Genomic DNA, 18,202 nt, shown 5'->3' with positions numbered 1-18,202 from the left:
TGAGTCCTAGAATGTCCCTACATTCCCTGTAACCATTATGGTCCTATCCCTAGGAATTTTGCAATGTTTTACTCTATCTCTTTAAGAGTTCAAGTCTGGTAAAACAGAGGGACGTGACCCCACAGTACTGCTAACATTCACCACTGGTGCCTTTTCTCGTTGGTTAGTTATTACCTTTATAGTTAATATATTAAATATTAGCTCCTTAGAAAGGGCCTTAGAAGGCAGTGGAGCTTAAATACATGGGTTGATGGTAAATTCAGGAGGCAATGAGAAATGAAGTGTAGGAAGTTGGAGGGCTCCCACCTCCTAAAGAAGCAGTTGCTATGTAATTGTTGCTATGTGGGTATGTGAGCACAGAGTACTCAATATATTTCAAAGAAGCCAAAAATAGTGATTTTGTTGCAAATTTTCTAAGCACGAAAATTTAATACAAATGTTTTAAAAATATTGTATCTGCCAAATCAAATTTGATTTGATACATGGGCCATGCGTTCCTACCCTCTGCTTCTGGAATCAGTGTGTGTGTTTGGTCCATAACCCTTTTATTCTTTGATGCATCACTGTTTTGATCCATAATTCCCAACTTCATATTAAAAGTAATTTTATTTGAAAAGTTCAATTAATAGGTAGAAAGTGAATGTTATGCTAAACTCCTTTTAATTAATTAATTAATTAATTAATTAATTAATTTTTTTATATTTAGTGCATTGGTGTTTTGCCTGTATGTATGCCTGTGTGTATTTATAAATAGCTGTTGTTATAGACAGTTTTTAGCAGCCATGTTAGTGCTGGGAAGTTAACTTGGGTCCTGTAGAATAGCAATCCATGTTTGTAACCACTAAGCCTCCTCTCTATCCCCTTGTGTTTTCAAGTGTGTCTACTAAGATTTTCCTCAACAGAAGACTATATTTTTATAGTTGAGTCAAATATATATATATATATATATATATATATATATATATGGATATCTTTCATGTAATTATCACACATATCTAAAATGACACTCACCAATCCAAAGCATGTCTTAAAGGCACAATAGTAAGTATTGTTTAGAATATATTTCATTGCTCTTCAATTCTTTCATGTAATTATACATTAAATTTTTATCCTCTAAGTTCTTTTTACATTTAGTTTAATATTGTTTGTTTGTGTGTGTGTGTGTGTGTGTGTGTGTGTGTGTGTGTGTGTGTGTGTGTGTGTGTGTTTTGATGGTGATTATGGTGAGCTCAGAAACAACTCTGTGTAATCGGTTCTCTTCTACATTACATGAATTCTGAAGATCAAATTCAGGTCATTCATCAGGTTTGGCAGTGTGTAAAGAGATTTTACCCACTGAATTATCTTACCAGCACCATGGTAGTTCTTAAGATTTCACTGCATTGTCAGCATTCATTTCCTTGGCTAATTGGCATTGGATCTATATTTGATTTGATTTGATTTGATTTGATTTGATTTGATTTTTATGTGTCCTAGGCATAAAACAGCTTTGACCACTAAGCCAGGCATCAGGCAAGGATGAACAAAGGACTGCCAACTGCTCTGCCCTTGCTCATCATCAGCAAGGTGCCTCTTTGCCCAAGTTCTGCTTTACATTTGCCAGACAGTTCTCTCTCTCTCTCTCTCTCTCTCTCTCTCTCTCTCTCTCTCTCTCTCTCTCTCACACACACACACACACACACACACACACACACACACATAAACACACTAACTCACACACACTATCAGTAATGAAGTCAATAAGAATTATCTTTATATAAAAAGCTTTCTTATAAAGCTAACATTTTGCTGGTATGTAACATTAAGTTTGTCATATGTCATTGTTTCTTATGTCATTGTTTCTTTTCTGTTACTGTGATAAATTACCTTAGCAAGAGCAACTTAAAGGAGAAAAGTTTTATTTTGGTTCACACCTCCAGGTTATAGTCAGTCATGCTGAGAAAGCCATAGTGACTGGAGCTTGAGGAAACTTGTCACATTATACCTATAGTCAAAAAGCAGAAAGCAGAAAGCAGAAATGGCAAAGTGTTAGTGCTCAGCTTACATTGTTTTATTTTACGTAGTCCAGCATTCTTACCAAGTGAAAGGCACCACCCACAATAGACAAGTGTCTCAGATATAATTAAAGCAATCAAGAAAATCCTTCACATGCATGCTTAAAGGCTGAACATCAAGGTAATTTCAGAGTTTGTCAAATTTGCAACACTAACCATTAGAGTTACTGTCTTAAAATAGCTCAAAATATTGTGTTGAAACACTGCCTAGTGTCCCCAAGCACAAAGTAGGCTGAGATATACCCATGAGGTGTAGATTTGTATTAAGAAGCACTATTCAAGGTCAATAATATTAAAAACATTACATCACCACCATCCATCCCCTGAATTCTTTTCAACATTTAAAACTGAAATGTTACACTCATCCCCAGTTCCCTCCATATTAATATCTATTATTCATTCTAATATCAAGAGTTTGACTGACCTAAGTATTTCAGCAATGTCAAACAGCACATGTGTTCTTCAGAGATACTTAAGGCTCAATTCAATACCATGCATAATAAAGTGAGCATCTATATAAAGCAAGGCAGATTAATATTTTGATTTTCAATACATATAAAAGCTATATTTACATTGTTCTTCAAAGTATACAACCATATTTATTGAAAATGTGTGCTGGGGCTAGAGAGATCGTTCAGCAATTAAGAGAGTTTCCTGTTCTCCAGAGCACCAGAGTAGAGTACACAGCACTGTTAGGCAGCTCATAGATAGACACCTGTAACTCCAATTGCAAGAGGAATCAACCCTCTGCCTCTGTGGGAAACTGCACTCATATGTGTGTTCATGCATACATGCACACACACACACACACACACACACACACACACACACACACACACACACACACACACCACCACCACCACCAGCAGCACCACCACCACCAAAACCACGACCACCAGCACCACCACCAAAAACCACCACCACCAGCACCACCACCCTACCACCTCCATCAATAACAAGAAAAACAACAAATAAAATAACATTTTAAAAATGTACATAGACTAGTTTAATTTCTTTGCTGAAAAGTACTGTTGACCATCTGACTTATTGGGAAGTGAACAATAACACACTTACTTAAAGCAAGGATTCCATAGACCTTCAACTTGTGAAAAGTACAGTGTATGCAATGCCACTACAGTGCCGTGCACAAAGCAGTGTTGACATGTGAGATATATTATTTTATTAGGTTCTTAAATTTTTACTTACTTCCAACCTCCCAACATTAGGTAGGAGAAAAAGAATGTTAGAAAGGAAAGGGGATAGACCTCTTTAGACTGCTTCCTGCTGATTAGGGGCATTGAGTTTCTTGGGGCCAGCCCAATTTTTTAGTATCAGAATATCTCCAAATTTTCATCAAATGACAACAGCAACCAGGAACAGCAGCCTCCACATGTCCTCTCAGACTTTCCCATTTACACCCTTTCCAGAGTCCCCAGAATTAAACTATCTGCACCTGGCAAATTTCTCATGCCTGCTAGTGCAGGAGGCAAATCATAATTAGCTGCTGTAAAGCAGCCTCTTATAACACACCTGGGATTAAAATAAAAACATATTCACATGACATAACTGGGTTTTAAAAACACCAAAATTCTTACAAAAAGGCAGTGATGTACTTGTTTTCTCTAGCTTGTATTTTGTATTTGGATAATATTTCAAAGATCATCCATGTTGTTTCAAAGAACTGAATTTCCTTTCATTCAAAAATTATTTATTTTTTCTTCGTATGCACGTATGTCTGTGTGTAGATATGTGCACTGGAGTGAAAGTATCTGTGTTGCACAGAGAAAGATGTATCTCCTGGGACTGGAGCTACAGTGAGTGTGAGCCATTTAATCTGTGAGCCAGAAACTGAACTTGGGTCCTTTGGAAAAGCAGTGTCTCCTGAGACATCTCTCCAGTTCTCTTTGAGAAAATTTTATTTTATTTCAAAGAACTCTTTTCTAAAGATTTGGCACCTCCTTGTGTGTATGTGTTCTATGGTGTGCTTATTTCTCATTTGACAGCAACATCTGTGTTATTTGCACCCTCAAACTTTTCTAAATAGTGCCACTATAGATATAGGCATACAATGAGAGTCTAATTTCAGGTTTGGAGAGGAGGCCCAATGGCTAAAAACATTTGTTTGTCTTGTATAAAATCTGGGTTCGATTCCCAGGACTCACTTGGTAGTTCACTGTAGCGCCCACCTCGTCCAGCAAGGAAGACACAACACTGTTGGATCCTTGTCAACAGCCTTTATTGCAGGACACCTTCATTGCTGATACGGGAACCCAAGCAGCAAGAGCATTTGCCTTATATAACAGCAGGCTGAGGCTATGCTAATTGTCCTTCAGGGATTGGCGGAGCATAAATTAGCTCATTAGCATATTACCGGCCAACTGATGCCAGGTGCAAAGCCTGCCCATGCGCAGTACCGTTGCCACCACAGGATGGCGCCTACATATCCCCTTTTTTTTGTTTTACTAGAACGAGGCTGGTCTAGGCCTCTGCAGTTATGTCCATCTGCTGTGGCTCCTGTCTTAGGTCTTTCCTCTAATGTCACAGCCTTATCCGTCATAGGGTAACCCTATCGCCACCGGGCCCCGTGTCTTAGATTGGACTGTGCATGAGGAAAGTTGCCCGTCTCTGGATACCGCAGTACCATGTGACAATAACTGTTAAATGGCCTAGGGCGAACTCTAAAAGGAGGCCAGCCAGAAAATGAGTTAGTGGGGAAATCATGATCACCCTATCACATGCAATGAGGAAACCTCAGCAATGTGCAAGGGCTGATCAATGATTGTTGAGTCTCTCTCATCCCAGTGCAATGGATCCACAAATCCGTGGGGTGCAAGAGCAGAGAACTCAGATGCCGACTAATTCTTGAGCATAGATAACCAAATTTCAGGGGAGGCCCCTTGTTCAATGGCCACAAGTGCTTGAGTGACAACGACCTTGTCACGTTTCTGTTGAGATATGACTTTGCAAACCAACCATAGCATAAACACTAATCCACAGCATAGGGCTGCACCAAACAGAGCCACTCCTGATAAGTAGGGGGCACCTCATCTGGTTCTCCCTCAGCTGCTACCACCAGGGGCCGAGTCAAGCCGCCCTATAATAAAAATTTAGAATTCCCAATTGTTAGCAACTACCCAGAAAGTTCACCCACTGTGCTTGTCTAACAATAGATTGGGGGAGGGTAACTCCAGATACTGTAGACACAATGGCTGCAGCAGTAATGGCTGCTACAATAGCAGCGAAAATGCCAAGGGCTCTCCCAGGACAGTTCAGGATCAGTCATTCTTCTCTGGAACAACCAGCAGGCAATGGAACCATGTCTGAGATCTGCATAACCAGGGCAGAGTTCCCCAGTCCACAGCAGCTTCACGCAGATGGCATTCCTGTGAAGCTACAGACTGCAAGATGACTAAGGCAGCAAGAGTCACCAGGGGAATGAGCAGTAATGGCTGGAGTCCAGTCCTCTCCAGCAAGCAGCAGTGCACAGAGGGTCTGAGCGTAGGCCACAGTGGGGTGGGACACACGCAGCGGTAACACTGACTGCAGCAATGCCAAAATCTCTGTTATGACAAAAGATGAGGGGGAATCCTCCGTCTTCCTCTCAGGGCAGAGGAATGACTCCAGGGACCCGAACCACGAGAGCTGAATCTTCATGCAACCAGGATCAGTAAGTCTCAGCAACCACCTCTGGCAGCTGGCATACTCTTGTAGCATCCTGTAGAAAAAACACAAACATTCCCTCTTCCCCATATAAAATACCTGGACAGGATCATGCCAATATGTGGATCTTTCTATTTCACCTAGGCAGAAGTATGCCTAGTTGTAGGGAGCCATAAACACTCAGAGTGTTCCTTGGCATACAAATTTTAAAATTGAAAATAAAAGGAGTATTATTAAATAATTGTATAGCATACGGGGATAACTCCTCCTTTTTATTTATTAAGATATAAACTGTCTAGTATCATTGTCCTCCCTCATTAAGGGGTCCAGGCAATCCAGTTTGAGTTCTTAAATGTCCTATAAAGGACCATTACTTAGTGTTCTTAACCACTAAGCCATCTCTCTAGCACCTCACAAACTTTATTTACCTAAACATAAGCATTAATTAGAAATGTCAAATCTTGTAAATATTGTCTAATTTCAGTCTTACTAGAAATCCCTGAGCTGGCAGGGTGAGCCTGGGCATTGAAAGTAAGCAAATGGAGTCTTCCTCTTTTCATATCAACTCCATTACCATTTTCAAAGAGCTGGGTCTATGGTTTTGTTTAGTTGTCTGAGCCAGAGCACTGAAAGGACAGTGAGTTGTCAGACAATTCACACTGAAATCATCACTCACTGATTTCATGTAGAAAACTTGTCTCTAATAAGCACATTTCCTATGGGTTGCATGCACAAATATACAGGAAGTACAAAAGCATGCAAAGAGTAAAATTATCAATTTTGCCTGAAAAATTTGTATATGTAATAGGCCAAATATCAGTATTTTGTAATAACCAATTAACTGTTGTTTGGAATAAGATATGTTTTACCAGGTTTCTTTTAAAATACTTCCATGACTCTAGCCTACAATTCTGTATTAACACAACTGAAGCTTTATTTCCAATGAGGATAACAAACAAAGACCTAAGTCCTCTGGTAAGGTGAGGTACTTAGCCAATTAACATATCCTTAGAAGTTTAAAATTAGTTTCAAATATTCTTTTCTGGAGTAGTGTAACAGCTACTCCCCAAATATTAAAGCTCATTTTGAGAGCAAAGATTTGTAGTAAAAATTTCCATATACACTGAAAGATTCAAAGTTCTAACTTCTTACATTGAAGAAGCAACAAAATTACATAATATAAGGCTATTAGCCATACTTTTGTAAAAATTTTAATGATATCACTTCATGGGCTCTCTAAAATTATAAGCAAGCTCACGAAATGAAAACTCAAAATCAATCCTCTAAATCTATCTTGAAATGGCAGTTGGAGTAAACAAACTGGCTGTAGTGCTATCACAAGTTCTAAAACTTCATCAATCCTTTGTAAATCCTGTAACAACCTCTACCTGTTTGATTTTTTCTCAATTATAAATAAGTTTGGGTAGATTAACACTGGCAATCCTTAATCACAATCTTTAAGTTCTCCTTGTACCACCAGAGCACAACCACAAGGTCTCCTGAGTCCTGAGTAGTGACTAGGTAGCTGTCCTTGGGGCAGTGGAATTAGCATCAAAATACAGACAACCCAGGGCAAACCACAACTTTGGAAAGCAAACTCAACCTCCAACAAATGATCTAGTCTCCAAAATCCAGTCTCCAAAACACTGAGTCTATCCTTCATGCTACAAAGTTTGACTGCCAATTCCTACATATGAATGCATGATGGTGCGGTCTCCAATACCTCAACAAAGAGACATTGCCTTAAAATCTTTTAGAAGCCTGGTTTCTAGGATAAGATTTCCATAAAAATATCATCCCAATTTAGACCTGTTTCCCTAGATTGGTTCATACCACATGTTGTCTAGAATGACTCCATCCAAATTTACCAGTTTTATGTCAACTTTCTGTTACCAATGTCACATTTTTTTAACCATATCCAATAACTTAAAAGCCAATAGTCCATAACCAAGGCATGTAGAGAATATTTATACATTTAAAACCAATCAGAAAAAAAATTGAAGTGGCTACACATACCTTAGCTACAGGTGCAAGGCTCCAAGGGCTGATTGAAACTGCTTTTTTAAGAGAAGCACCTTGTCACCTGCTAAATCTCCTTGAGACCAGGAATCCAAATAGGCACACTCTATACAATTTTCAAGACAAAAGTTTATCTTTTTGTTTGATTCTCCTGAATAAATTTTCAGGCGGTCTCCCTCTATCAAATCTGATCAGTATGACTCTGTGAGGTTTCCAAAACCTAATCACATACCTAGCAATAATCTCAACTTGAGCTACAACAAAAGCTGCACTGACCACATTTTTTATCTCTGCCTTCTCTCTGTTCCTTTTATCTCCTTTTCTTTTCTTTTTTTCTTTCGAGACCATTTCTCCCTCCAACATACTTTCTTGTTGCTCTGCAATGACCCTCTGACCTGTTCTAATGGCTTCCTCACTTTGTTTATCCTCCAAGCAGGCAGGGACCATTCGCCAAAGAAGTTTTGGTCCAGGCTTTAAGCTTGCCGTCTGTGGCCTCTCTATCCCACACAAAGAAGAAAAGAAACAAAATTACAAGTCCTACCCACAAAGGATCAATTGGAAACAACATTGCCGTAGTTCCCAAACCTTTCCGCCTCTATACCAAGGCTTTCAACTTCACAAACCTCTCGGCCTCTATACCAAGGCTTTCAACTTCACTAACCTCTCGGCCTCTATACCAAGGCTTTCAACTTCACTAACTTCTCGGCCTCTATACCAAGGCTTTCAACTTCACCAACTTCTCGGCCTCTATACCAAGGCTTTCAACTTCTCTGCTTACCTCCAGAGAACCTTATCTTCCCTTATCCGGGAATTTTCTGACGTCACCATCCTGAAGCTGAAGACTTCTGGATCCACGAGAATATTCTCGGGTCCCCGTACGGGCCACCAGTTGTAGCGCCCACCTCATCCAGCAAGGAAGACGCAACACTGTTGGATCCTTGTCAACAGCCTTTATTGCAGGACACCTCCATTGCTGATATGGGGAACCCAAGCACCAAGAGCACTCGCCTTATTTATACAGCAGGCTGAGGCTATGCTAATTGTCCTTCAGGGATTGGCGGAGCATGAATTAACTCATTAGCATATTACCGGCCAACTGATGCCAGGTGCAAAGCCTGCCCATGCGCAGTACCATTGTTTACCACAGGAGGGCGCCCTACAGTTCACAACTGCTCATAATTCTAGTCCCAAGGGATCTGATGCCCTTTTCTGATATCAAGAATTTTGAGTATCTTTTCGTGTGTTTATAAATCATTTGTATATTATTGTTGAAAATATTTAAGTCCTTTGTTCACTTTTAAATAAGCTCTCATAATTCATACTATTATCACTCTCTTTGCAATAGATATAATTGCAAATATTCTTCTACTGATCTATATATTACCTTTATTTTTTCTTGTTATTTTCTCTGCTAAGGAGAAAATCAAGAACCTCACACATAATAGATGAGCACTGTACTACTGAGATCTCTAGCCCTCATATTGACTTTGTAAGTTGGTACACATGTTTATGCATGTGTGCTGGTATGCATAAACGCATACATGAAAAGGCAAGAGGTCAACATTATAGATTTTATGGTATTTATTTCCTGGGCTATCACTTTGATATAATCCTCTCCCAAAAATATTATTAAAAATGTTTTAAGCTAAAATAATGGCATTAAGATAAAACAGTAAAGTACCTTGGCACCTTGAAACTGATGTGATACTTCTTCAAATAACAACTTTAAAGTGAATTATCAAGTGTGTGATTACTATATTTCACCTATCTGAAATCATGATGCATCTCATATTTCTCATTTTAATTCTTCATTAAAGTCATAGTGACTTTTTATGTAAAATAACCTGAGACTCAAATTATTAGTTAATTACATGAATCCATGAGATTTTGAGTTGCTTTGTATTTGTACAATATAGTATAGCTTTTCAACATGTCAGGGGTTTTGCCTTTAGTTAATGTTCAAAATATTTATCACCTCTGATGAACTAAGAATCACTATGGAATTCTTCACATATACATTTTAAAGGCTCAATAACAGTGGGGTGTGGTACTATATGCTTAAAATCCTAGAACAGGGGAGGTAGAGGCACAGGGATTAGAAATTTAGGATCATCATCATCATACACATAGTAAAGCTGAAGGCTTTTCTTGGGCTAACACTGTCTAAATTAATTAATTCACTAATTAATTATTTTTTTATTTTACTGTCTTTAAGTTTTCTCTTTTTTTATATTTTATTTTTTTATTAACTTGAGTATTTCTTATTTACATTTCGAATGTTATTCTCTTTCCCGGTTTCTGGGCAAACATCCCCCTAATCCCTCCCCCTACCCTTCTTTATGGGTGATCCCCTCCCCACCCTCCCTCCATTGCCGCCCTCCCCCCAATAAGCACGTTCACTGGGGGTTCAGTCTTAGCAGGACCAAGGGCTTCCCCTTCCACTGGTGATCTTACTAGGATATTCATTGCTACCTATGAGGTCAGAGTCCAGGGTCATTCCATGTATAGTCTTTATCTAGTGGGTTAGTCACTGGAAGCTCTAGTTGCTTGGCATTGTTGTTCATAAGGGGACTCGAGCCCCTTCAAGCTCTGCCAGTTCTTTCTCTGATTCCTTCAATGGGGGTCCTGTTCTCAGTTCAGTGGTTTGCTGCTGGCATTCACCTCTGTATTTGCTGTATTCTGGCTGTGTCTCTCAGGAGAGATCTACATCCGGCTCCTGTCGGCCTGTACTTCTTTTCTTCATCCATCTTGTCTAATTGGGTGGCTGTATATGTATGGGCCACATGTGGGGCAGGCTCTTTATGGGTGTTCCTTCTGTCTCTGTTTAAATCTTTGCCTCTCTATTCCCTACCAAGGGTATTCTTGTTCCCCCTTTTAAAGAAGGAGTGAAGCATTCACATTTTGATCATCCATCTTGAGTTTCATGTGTTCTATGCATCTAGGGTAATTCAAGCATTTGGGCTAATAGTCACTTATCAATACATATCACGTGCATATCATGTGTGTTTTTCTGTGATTGGTTTACCTCACTCAGGATGATATTTTCCAGTTCCAACCATTGTTCTTTGAATTTCATAAAGGCATTGTTTTGATATCTGAATAATATTCCATTGTGTAGATGTACCACATTTTCTGTATCCATTCCTCTGTTGAAGGGCATCTGGGTTCTTTCCAGCTTCTGGCTATTATAAATAAGGCTGCTATGAACATAGTGGAGCACGTGTCTTTTTATATGTTGGGGCATCTTGTGGGTATATGCCCAAGAGAGGTATAGATGGGTCCTCAGGGAGTTCAATGTCCAATTTTCTGAGGAACCTCCAGACTGATTTCCAGAATGATTTTACCAGTCTGCAATCCCACCAACAATGGAAGAGTGTTCCTCTTTCTCCACATCCTCGCCAGCATTTGTTGTCATCTGAGTTTTTGATCTTAGCCATTCTCACTGGTGTGAGGTGAAATCTCAGGGTTGTTTTGATTTTCATTTCCCTTATGACTAAAGATGTTAAACATTTCTTTAGGTGTTTCTCAGCATTTCGGCATTCCTCAGCTGTGAATTCTTTGTTTAGCTCTGAACCCCATTTTTTAATAGGGTTATTTGTCTCCCTGTGGTCTATATTCTTGAGTTCTTTGTATGTTTTGGATATAAGGCCTCTATCTGTTGTAGCATTGGTAAAGATCTTTTCCCAATCTGTTGGTTGCCGTTTTGTCCTAACCACAGTGTCCTTTGCCTTACAGAAGCTTTGCAGTTTTATGAGATCCCATTTGTCGATTCTTGATCTTAGAGCATAAGCCATTGGTGTTTTGTTCAGGAAATTTTTTCCAGTGCCCATGTGTTCGAGATGCTGCCCTAGTTTTTCTTCTATTAGTTTGAGTTTATCTGGTTTGATGTGAAGGTCCTTGATCCACTTGGACTTAAGCTTTGTACAGGGTGATAAGCATGGATCGATTTGCATTCTTCTACATGTTGACCTCCAGTTGAACCAGCACCATTTGCTGAAAATGCTATCTTTTTACAATTGAATGGTTTTGGCTCCTTTGTCAAAAATTAATTTAATTATTTAACTAAGGTTCAGTGAACTTAGTCCTATCACGTGACCAGAAAAAAATGATGCTCCAATAATGAGATCTATTATACAAATAAAGCACTAGTCATGAACTTTAAAGATTTTGAAATGAGAAAATGCAAATATTTCTAAATATTTATTGTTTATACGTTAGAAGACTTGGAGGTAAAGGAAGTGGTATGTAAGCTGATGATCAAATAATTAAATAAATATATTGATACATATTCTAAGCTTAACTTAGAACCAATTTTGTTTACATAGCTTTTACTGTCTCATTTCCCTTAATCAGGTATCAAATTCTTTGATTCTCCAACTCCTTTTCAGAATTGCCAGCCACATACAGGGTTAAGTTTTATCTTATGGTCTTTCTGATCCATTTATTATCCATTTTCTTTCAATGTCTGCCACTTCTAAACTGTTTTACACATTTTATAAAACTTAGCTACATAATACTTCCATACATTAAAATGTTTTGGTTCTTCATATCAAAGACTTTGAGTTGCAAAACACAATTTCCTCTGGTCCATCATGTAATCATTATCCTTTTTGTCTTAGTTTATTTTCAGTTGCTATGGTAAAACTTTGACCAAAATAGTTTTTGGGAGGAAAGAGCATAGTTCTCCATCAAGAAAAACCAAGGCAAGAAACTGAGGCAGCAGAAATTTGGAGATAGGAACTAAAGCAGAAGTCATGCTGTAACACTGATTTCTGGAGTGTTTTTCATGGCTTGTTCAGCTTTTGTTTTATTCTTTTATTTTTTAAGATTATAATAAAATTTCATCATTTCTTCCTTCTATTTTATCCCATCAGAATTCCCATCTACTTCTCCTTAATCTCTTTCAAATACTTTAAAACATAAATTTTACACTTTACACTTTAGCATATATATTGTTGTCATTGTTCAACTCATGTTTAGATAGTCATATTATAGGACTAGCTTCTCACATTACTAGGAAAAACAACCACAGAGCAAATTCCCTGATCCTCTGAGAACCATAAATACTATTTCTCAGGGAGTTAACAATCTGATCAGCTTCAGCTCATGGATTTCTGAGCCCCGTGTCACAGGTGTGTGGTATTCTCAACAATAGGTTCTTACCTTCAACCTCTTTTGGATAACCAATGGTACTAGCAATAGGATCTAATGTTTTGGAAATTTTTTGGACAATACTGAACAGCAGTTCAAAAGAGAGCTTTCACACCTGCTGTTTGTTGTTGTTGTTTTTGTTGTTGTTGTTGTTGTTGTTGTTGTTGTTTGTTAGAAATTTGGGTCTTAGAGGGAACATTATTAACCTTATGAGAAAATTTTACTTAAACTATCTGTGTATCATTATGTATATAAACTTATATGCATTATAAATCATTTTAAAATATATCTAATGGTATTATTCCTTGATCTTATTTTACCTTCTTTTCTACTTATATTTGCTTTTGATTTAATCTAAAATCATCTGACAAAAATATACTGACCTGTTGATCTGGAACCCAGCACTCAAAGGCTACACAACACAGGCCTGCCATACCAGGACCTTCAAGGTTAACCATTCTCCCAATATCTACTACAAAAAAAATTCAAAGAACAAAGTCATCCAGATGGCTTGAAGGCCCTCAAGATAACACAATCAATGAAAGCCAAGGTAAGGTAACCCATTCACAACATACCTCCTCTATTACACAGCAAGCCCTGTATATCCTAACACAACTGTAGAACAAAAAAATGACCTTAAATCAATCTTATAAAGATAAAAGAGGCCTTTAAAAAGAAAGCAATAAATCCCTTTAAAAATACAGGAAAATACAATCAAATGGATGAAGGAAATAAATAAATCTGCTCAGGAACTGAAAATAGAAAGAAAAACAGTAAAGAAAACACAAACTGACAGAAACTTGGAGACTGAAAAGCTAGAAAAGAGAACAGGAACAACAGATGCAAGCATCACCAACAGACTACAGGAGATGGAAGAATGAACCTCAGGCATAGAAGATACAATAGAAGAAATTGATACATCAGTCAAAGAAAATGTTAAATCTAAAAAAATCCTGACAGAGAACATCCATAATATCTGAGAAACAATGAAGAAACTAACCAAATTTATGGAACACAATGAAAGCAGAGTTATGAGAAAGTTAAATTGAAATTTAAACAACATCTACAAATCTAATCCTAGAATAAATACTAGAAGGAAAATTTCAATACAAGGAAGACAGCTATATTCATTATGTAGAGCACTATGTGCCTCCGTAAAGAAATTATGATTATCATACTTGCACTTTAAGAGTGTACCTGAGAGCTCTAGGAAAAAGAAAAACAAGAACACTGAAGAAGAGTAGAAATAAGGAAAAAATTAAAATCAATTATGAAATTAACCAATTAGAGACAAAGAAAACTGTGAAAAATATATGAAAACAAGAGGTAGTTCTTTGAGAAAATAAACAAGATGGACAAATTCTCAGCCAAACTAACTAAAAGACCAAGGGACAGTATTTCAATAAATAAAAGAAATTAAAAGGGAGCCATAACAACAGACACTGAGGAAACTCAAAAAATCATTAGGTCTTACTCCACAACATGTACTACACAAAAATAGAAAATCTTGAGGAAACAAATGATTTTCTAGACAGATACCATTCCCAAAGTTAAAAATCAAGATCAAATAAACTATTTAAACAGTCCTGTAAGCCCTAAGGAGATACATGCAGTCATCGAAAGTCTTCCAAAGAAAAAAAAGCCAAGGGACAGATGCTTCTCATACCAGATTTTCAAAGAAGAGATAATAAGAATACTGCACATGTGGCCCATACATATACAGCCACCCAATTAGACAAGATGGATGAAGCAAAGAAGTGCAGGCCAACAGGAGCCAGATGTAGATCTCTCCTGAGAGACACAGCCAGAATACAGCAAATACAGAGGCAAATGCCAGCAGCAAACCACTGAACTGAGAATAGGACCCCCGTTGAAGGAATCAGAGAAAGAACTGAAAGAGCTTGAAGGGGCTCGAGTCCCCTTATGAACAACAATGCCAAGCAACCAGAGCTTCCAGGGACTAAGCCACTACCTAAAGACTATACATGTACTGATCCTGGACTCTGACCTCATAGGTAGCAATGAATATTCTAGTAAGATCACCAGTGGAAGGGGAAGCCCTTGGTCCTGCAAAGACTGAACCCCCAGTGAACGTGCTTGTTGGGGGGAGGGCGGCAATGGGGGGAGGGTGGGGAGGGGAACACCCATAAAGAAGGGGGGTAGGGGAAGGATTAGGGGATGTTTGCCGAAACCGGAAAGGGAATAACACTCGAAATGTAAATAAGAAATACTCAAGTTAATAAAAAAAAAAAAAAAAAAAAAAAAAGGAAAAAAAAAAAAGCATACTGCTCAAACTCTCCTATATAATAGAAAGAGAAGAAATGTTACCAAACTCATTCTATAGTCTCTCAGATACCAAAACCACATGAAAACTGAACAAAGAAAAAATTTCAAATCAATCTCATTTATGAACATTTTTGCAAAAATACTCAAGAAAATATTCTGCAACCAAATCCAGGAAAATATCAAACACTTAATTCACCACATTAAAGTAGGCTTTATCCCAGGAATACTAAGATGGTTCAGTAAATAAAATTTCATCAAAGTAATCTCCAGAGAGCCAAATAACCCTATTAAAGATGGGTTACAGAGCTAAACAAAGAATTCTCAGCTGAGGAATATCAAATGGCTGAGAAGCACCTAAAGAAATGTCAAACATCCTTAGTCATCAGGGAAATGCAAACCAAAACAACCCTGAGATTCCACCTCACACCAGTCAGAATGGCTAAGATCAAAAACTCAGGTGACAGCAGATGCTGGCGAGGATGTAGAGAAAGAGGAACTCTCCCCCATTGTTGGTGGGATTGCAAACAGGTATGACCACTCTGAAAATCTGGAGTTTCCACAAAAATTGGACATTGCACTACCTGAGGACCCAGGTAAACCTCTCCTGGGCATATACCCAAAACATGCTTCAACATACAATGAAGACACATGCTCTACTATGTTCATAGCAGCCTTATTTATAATAGCCAGAAGCTGGAAAGAACCCAGATGCCCTTCAACAGAAGAATGGATACAGAATATGTGGTATGCTCACACAATAGAGTACTACTCAGGCATCAAAAACAATGACTTCATGAAATTCAGAGGCAAATGGAATGAACTAGAAAATATCATCCTGAGTGAGGTAATGCAATCACAGAAAAACACACGTGGTATGCATTGACTGATAAGTGGATATTAGACCAAAAGCTCAAATGACCCAAGATGAAATCCACAGACCATATGAAGCTCAAGAGGAAGGTTGACCAAAATGCGGATGTGTCTCTCCTTCTTAAAAGTGAGACCAAAAAAAAATCCATAGGAAGGGAAATGGAGGCAAAGTTTAGAGCAGAGACTAAAGGAATGGCCATTCAGAGCCTGCCCCACATGTGGTACATATATATACAGCAACTAGATAAGATTGATGAAGCTAAGAAGTGCATGTTGACAGGAATCAGATATAGATCTCTCCTGAGAGACACAGCCACAACATGTCAAATACAGAGGTGAATGCTAACAGCAAATCACTGAACTAAGAACGAGGCCCTTGTTGATGAAATTAGAGAAAGGATTGAAAGAGCTGAGGGGCTTGCAACCCCATAAGAACAACAATGCCAGCCAACCAGATCTCCTCAGGACTAAACCATTACCCAAAGATTATCCATGGACTGACCCATGCTTCCAACTGCATATGTAGTAGAGGATGGCCTTGCTGGGCACCAGTGGAAGGGGATACCCTTGGTCCTAACAAAGTTGGACTCCCCAGTGTTGGGGATTGTCAGGGGGCAGTAAAGGGGGTGGATGGAGAGGGCAACACACTTGTAGAAGAAATGGAGGGGGAGAGGATAGGGGACTTATGGACAAGAAACAGGAAAAAGGAATATCATTTGAAATTTAAATAAATATCCAAGTTAAAAGAAAAAGACAAGTGTATCAGATCTAATAAAGAAAAAAGATTACATTATCATCTCATTAGAGGCTAAAAAACCACTTACAAAATTCAACACCCCTTCATGTCAAAAGTCTAGGAGAAAGAGTCACCCTGAGATGACCCTTTGCCACAGATCTCTGTACCCAGAACCCATGTGGAGGGAGCTGGATTCTCAGAAGTGCAGACATTCCTGAAAGCACAGGTGAGACCACCACTTCTACTCACATTCCGGGACCAAGAGGAACACACGTGGAGTCCTCTGAACATAGAAACCAAGGAACAGTCTGGGACAGGAACCTCCCTGTTTCCACTGGTGCCAAGAGATCACACCCTGTGACATAGTTCTCTGTACCCAGATCCATCTGGAAAAAAGCCAGGTTCCAAGAGTGCTGACACACAGGCATTCAGGAGGATCAAGCCATTGCCAGAGACAAAGACCAGCTAACACCACAGATGAGCAGGTGAGAGGCAAGGGCAAGAACCTAAGCAATAGAAACCAAAACCACTTGACATCATCAGAGCCCAGTTCTCTCACCAAAGCAAATACTGAATATCCCAACACAATGGAAGTACAACATATGATGATGTTAGAGGAAATGAAGAAGGACATAAATAACTCCCTTAAAGAAATACAGGGCCCACATTTCTGACTCAGAGGAAAACACCTAACGCCATCTGGGACCCTGGTGCATGGGGTTCCTGGAAAAGGCAGCACAGGTCCTCCTGGTTGCCGCACTCACTGAGAGCTCAAAAGCAACACCCACGAGCAAACTTGAGCCACGGGACCCCAGGTAAGACCAACTTTTCTGCTCCAAGTGACCTGACTGGTGGCCTCAGGACACACAGAGGCAAAATTTCTCTGGGACCGGACACTTCCGGTTTTTAGCTGGATTCCCAACCTCGCTGATCCCCGCCTGGAGCTCACTGCTCCCAAACCCCGTGGGAGAGAGAGCTCACTACCCGAACAAGTGGGCACTCCTGATACTGCAGAGCAGAAGAGACAACCAATACTGCCCACCCCTGTGCACATCCCTGGCCCAAGAGGAAAGTGTGTACAGCCTCTGGGAACTGGAAGATAGGGGCACTGGAGCTGCAGGTCCCCTGTGCCCCAGACACCACCCGAACATGAAGGGACCAGATCAACAGTTCTCTGCACCCAATTCCCGTGGGAGGGAGAGCTTAACCTTCAGAGAGGCAGACATGCCTGGGAAGCCAGAAGAGACTACACTCTGCCCACATTTCTGATTCCAGAGGAAAACACCTAACGCCAACTGGGACCCCGGTACACAGGGCCTCCCGGAAAAGGCAGCCCAGGCCCTCCTGGTTGCCGCCCTCACAGAGAGCTCAAAAGCAACACCCCATGAGCAAACTTGAGCCTCAGGACCACAGGTAAGACCAACTT

Source organism: Rattus rattus, chromosome 3, assembly GCF_011064425.1.
Source record: "Rattus rattus isolate New Zealand chromosome 3, Rrattus_CSIRO_v1, whole genome shotgun sequence".
Classification (NCBI taxonomy): Eukaryota; Metazoa; Chordata; class Mammalia; order Rodentia; family Muridae; genus Rattus; species Rattus rattus.
This window is presented reverse-complemented; position numbering follows the sequence as displayed.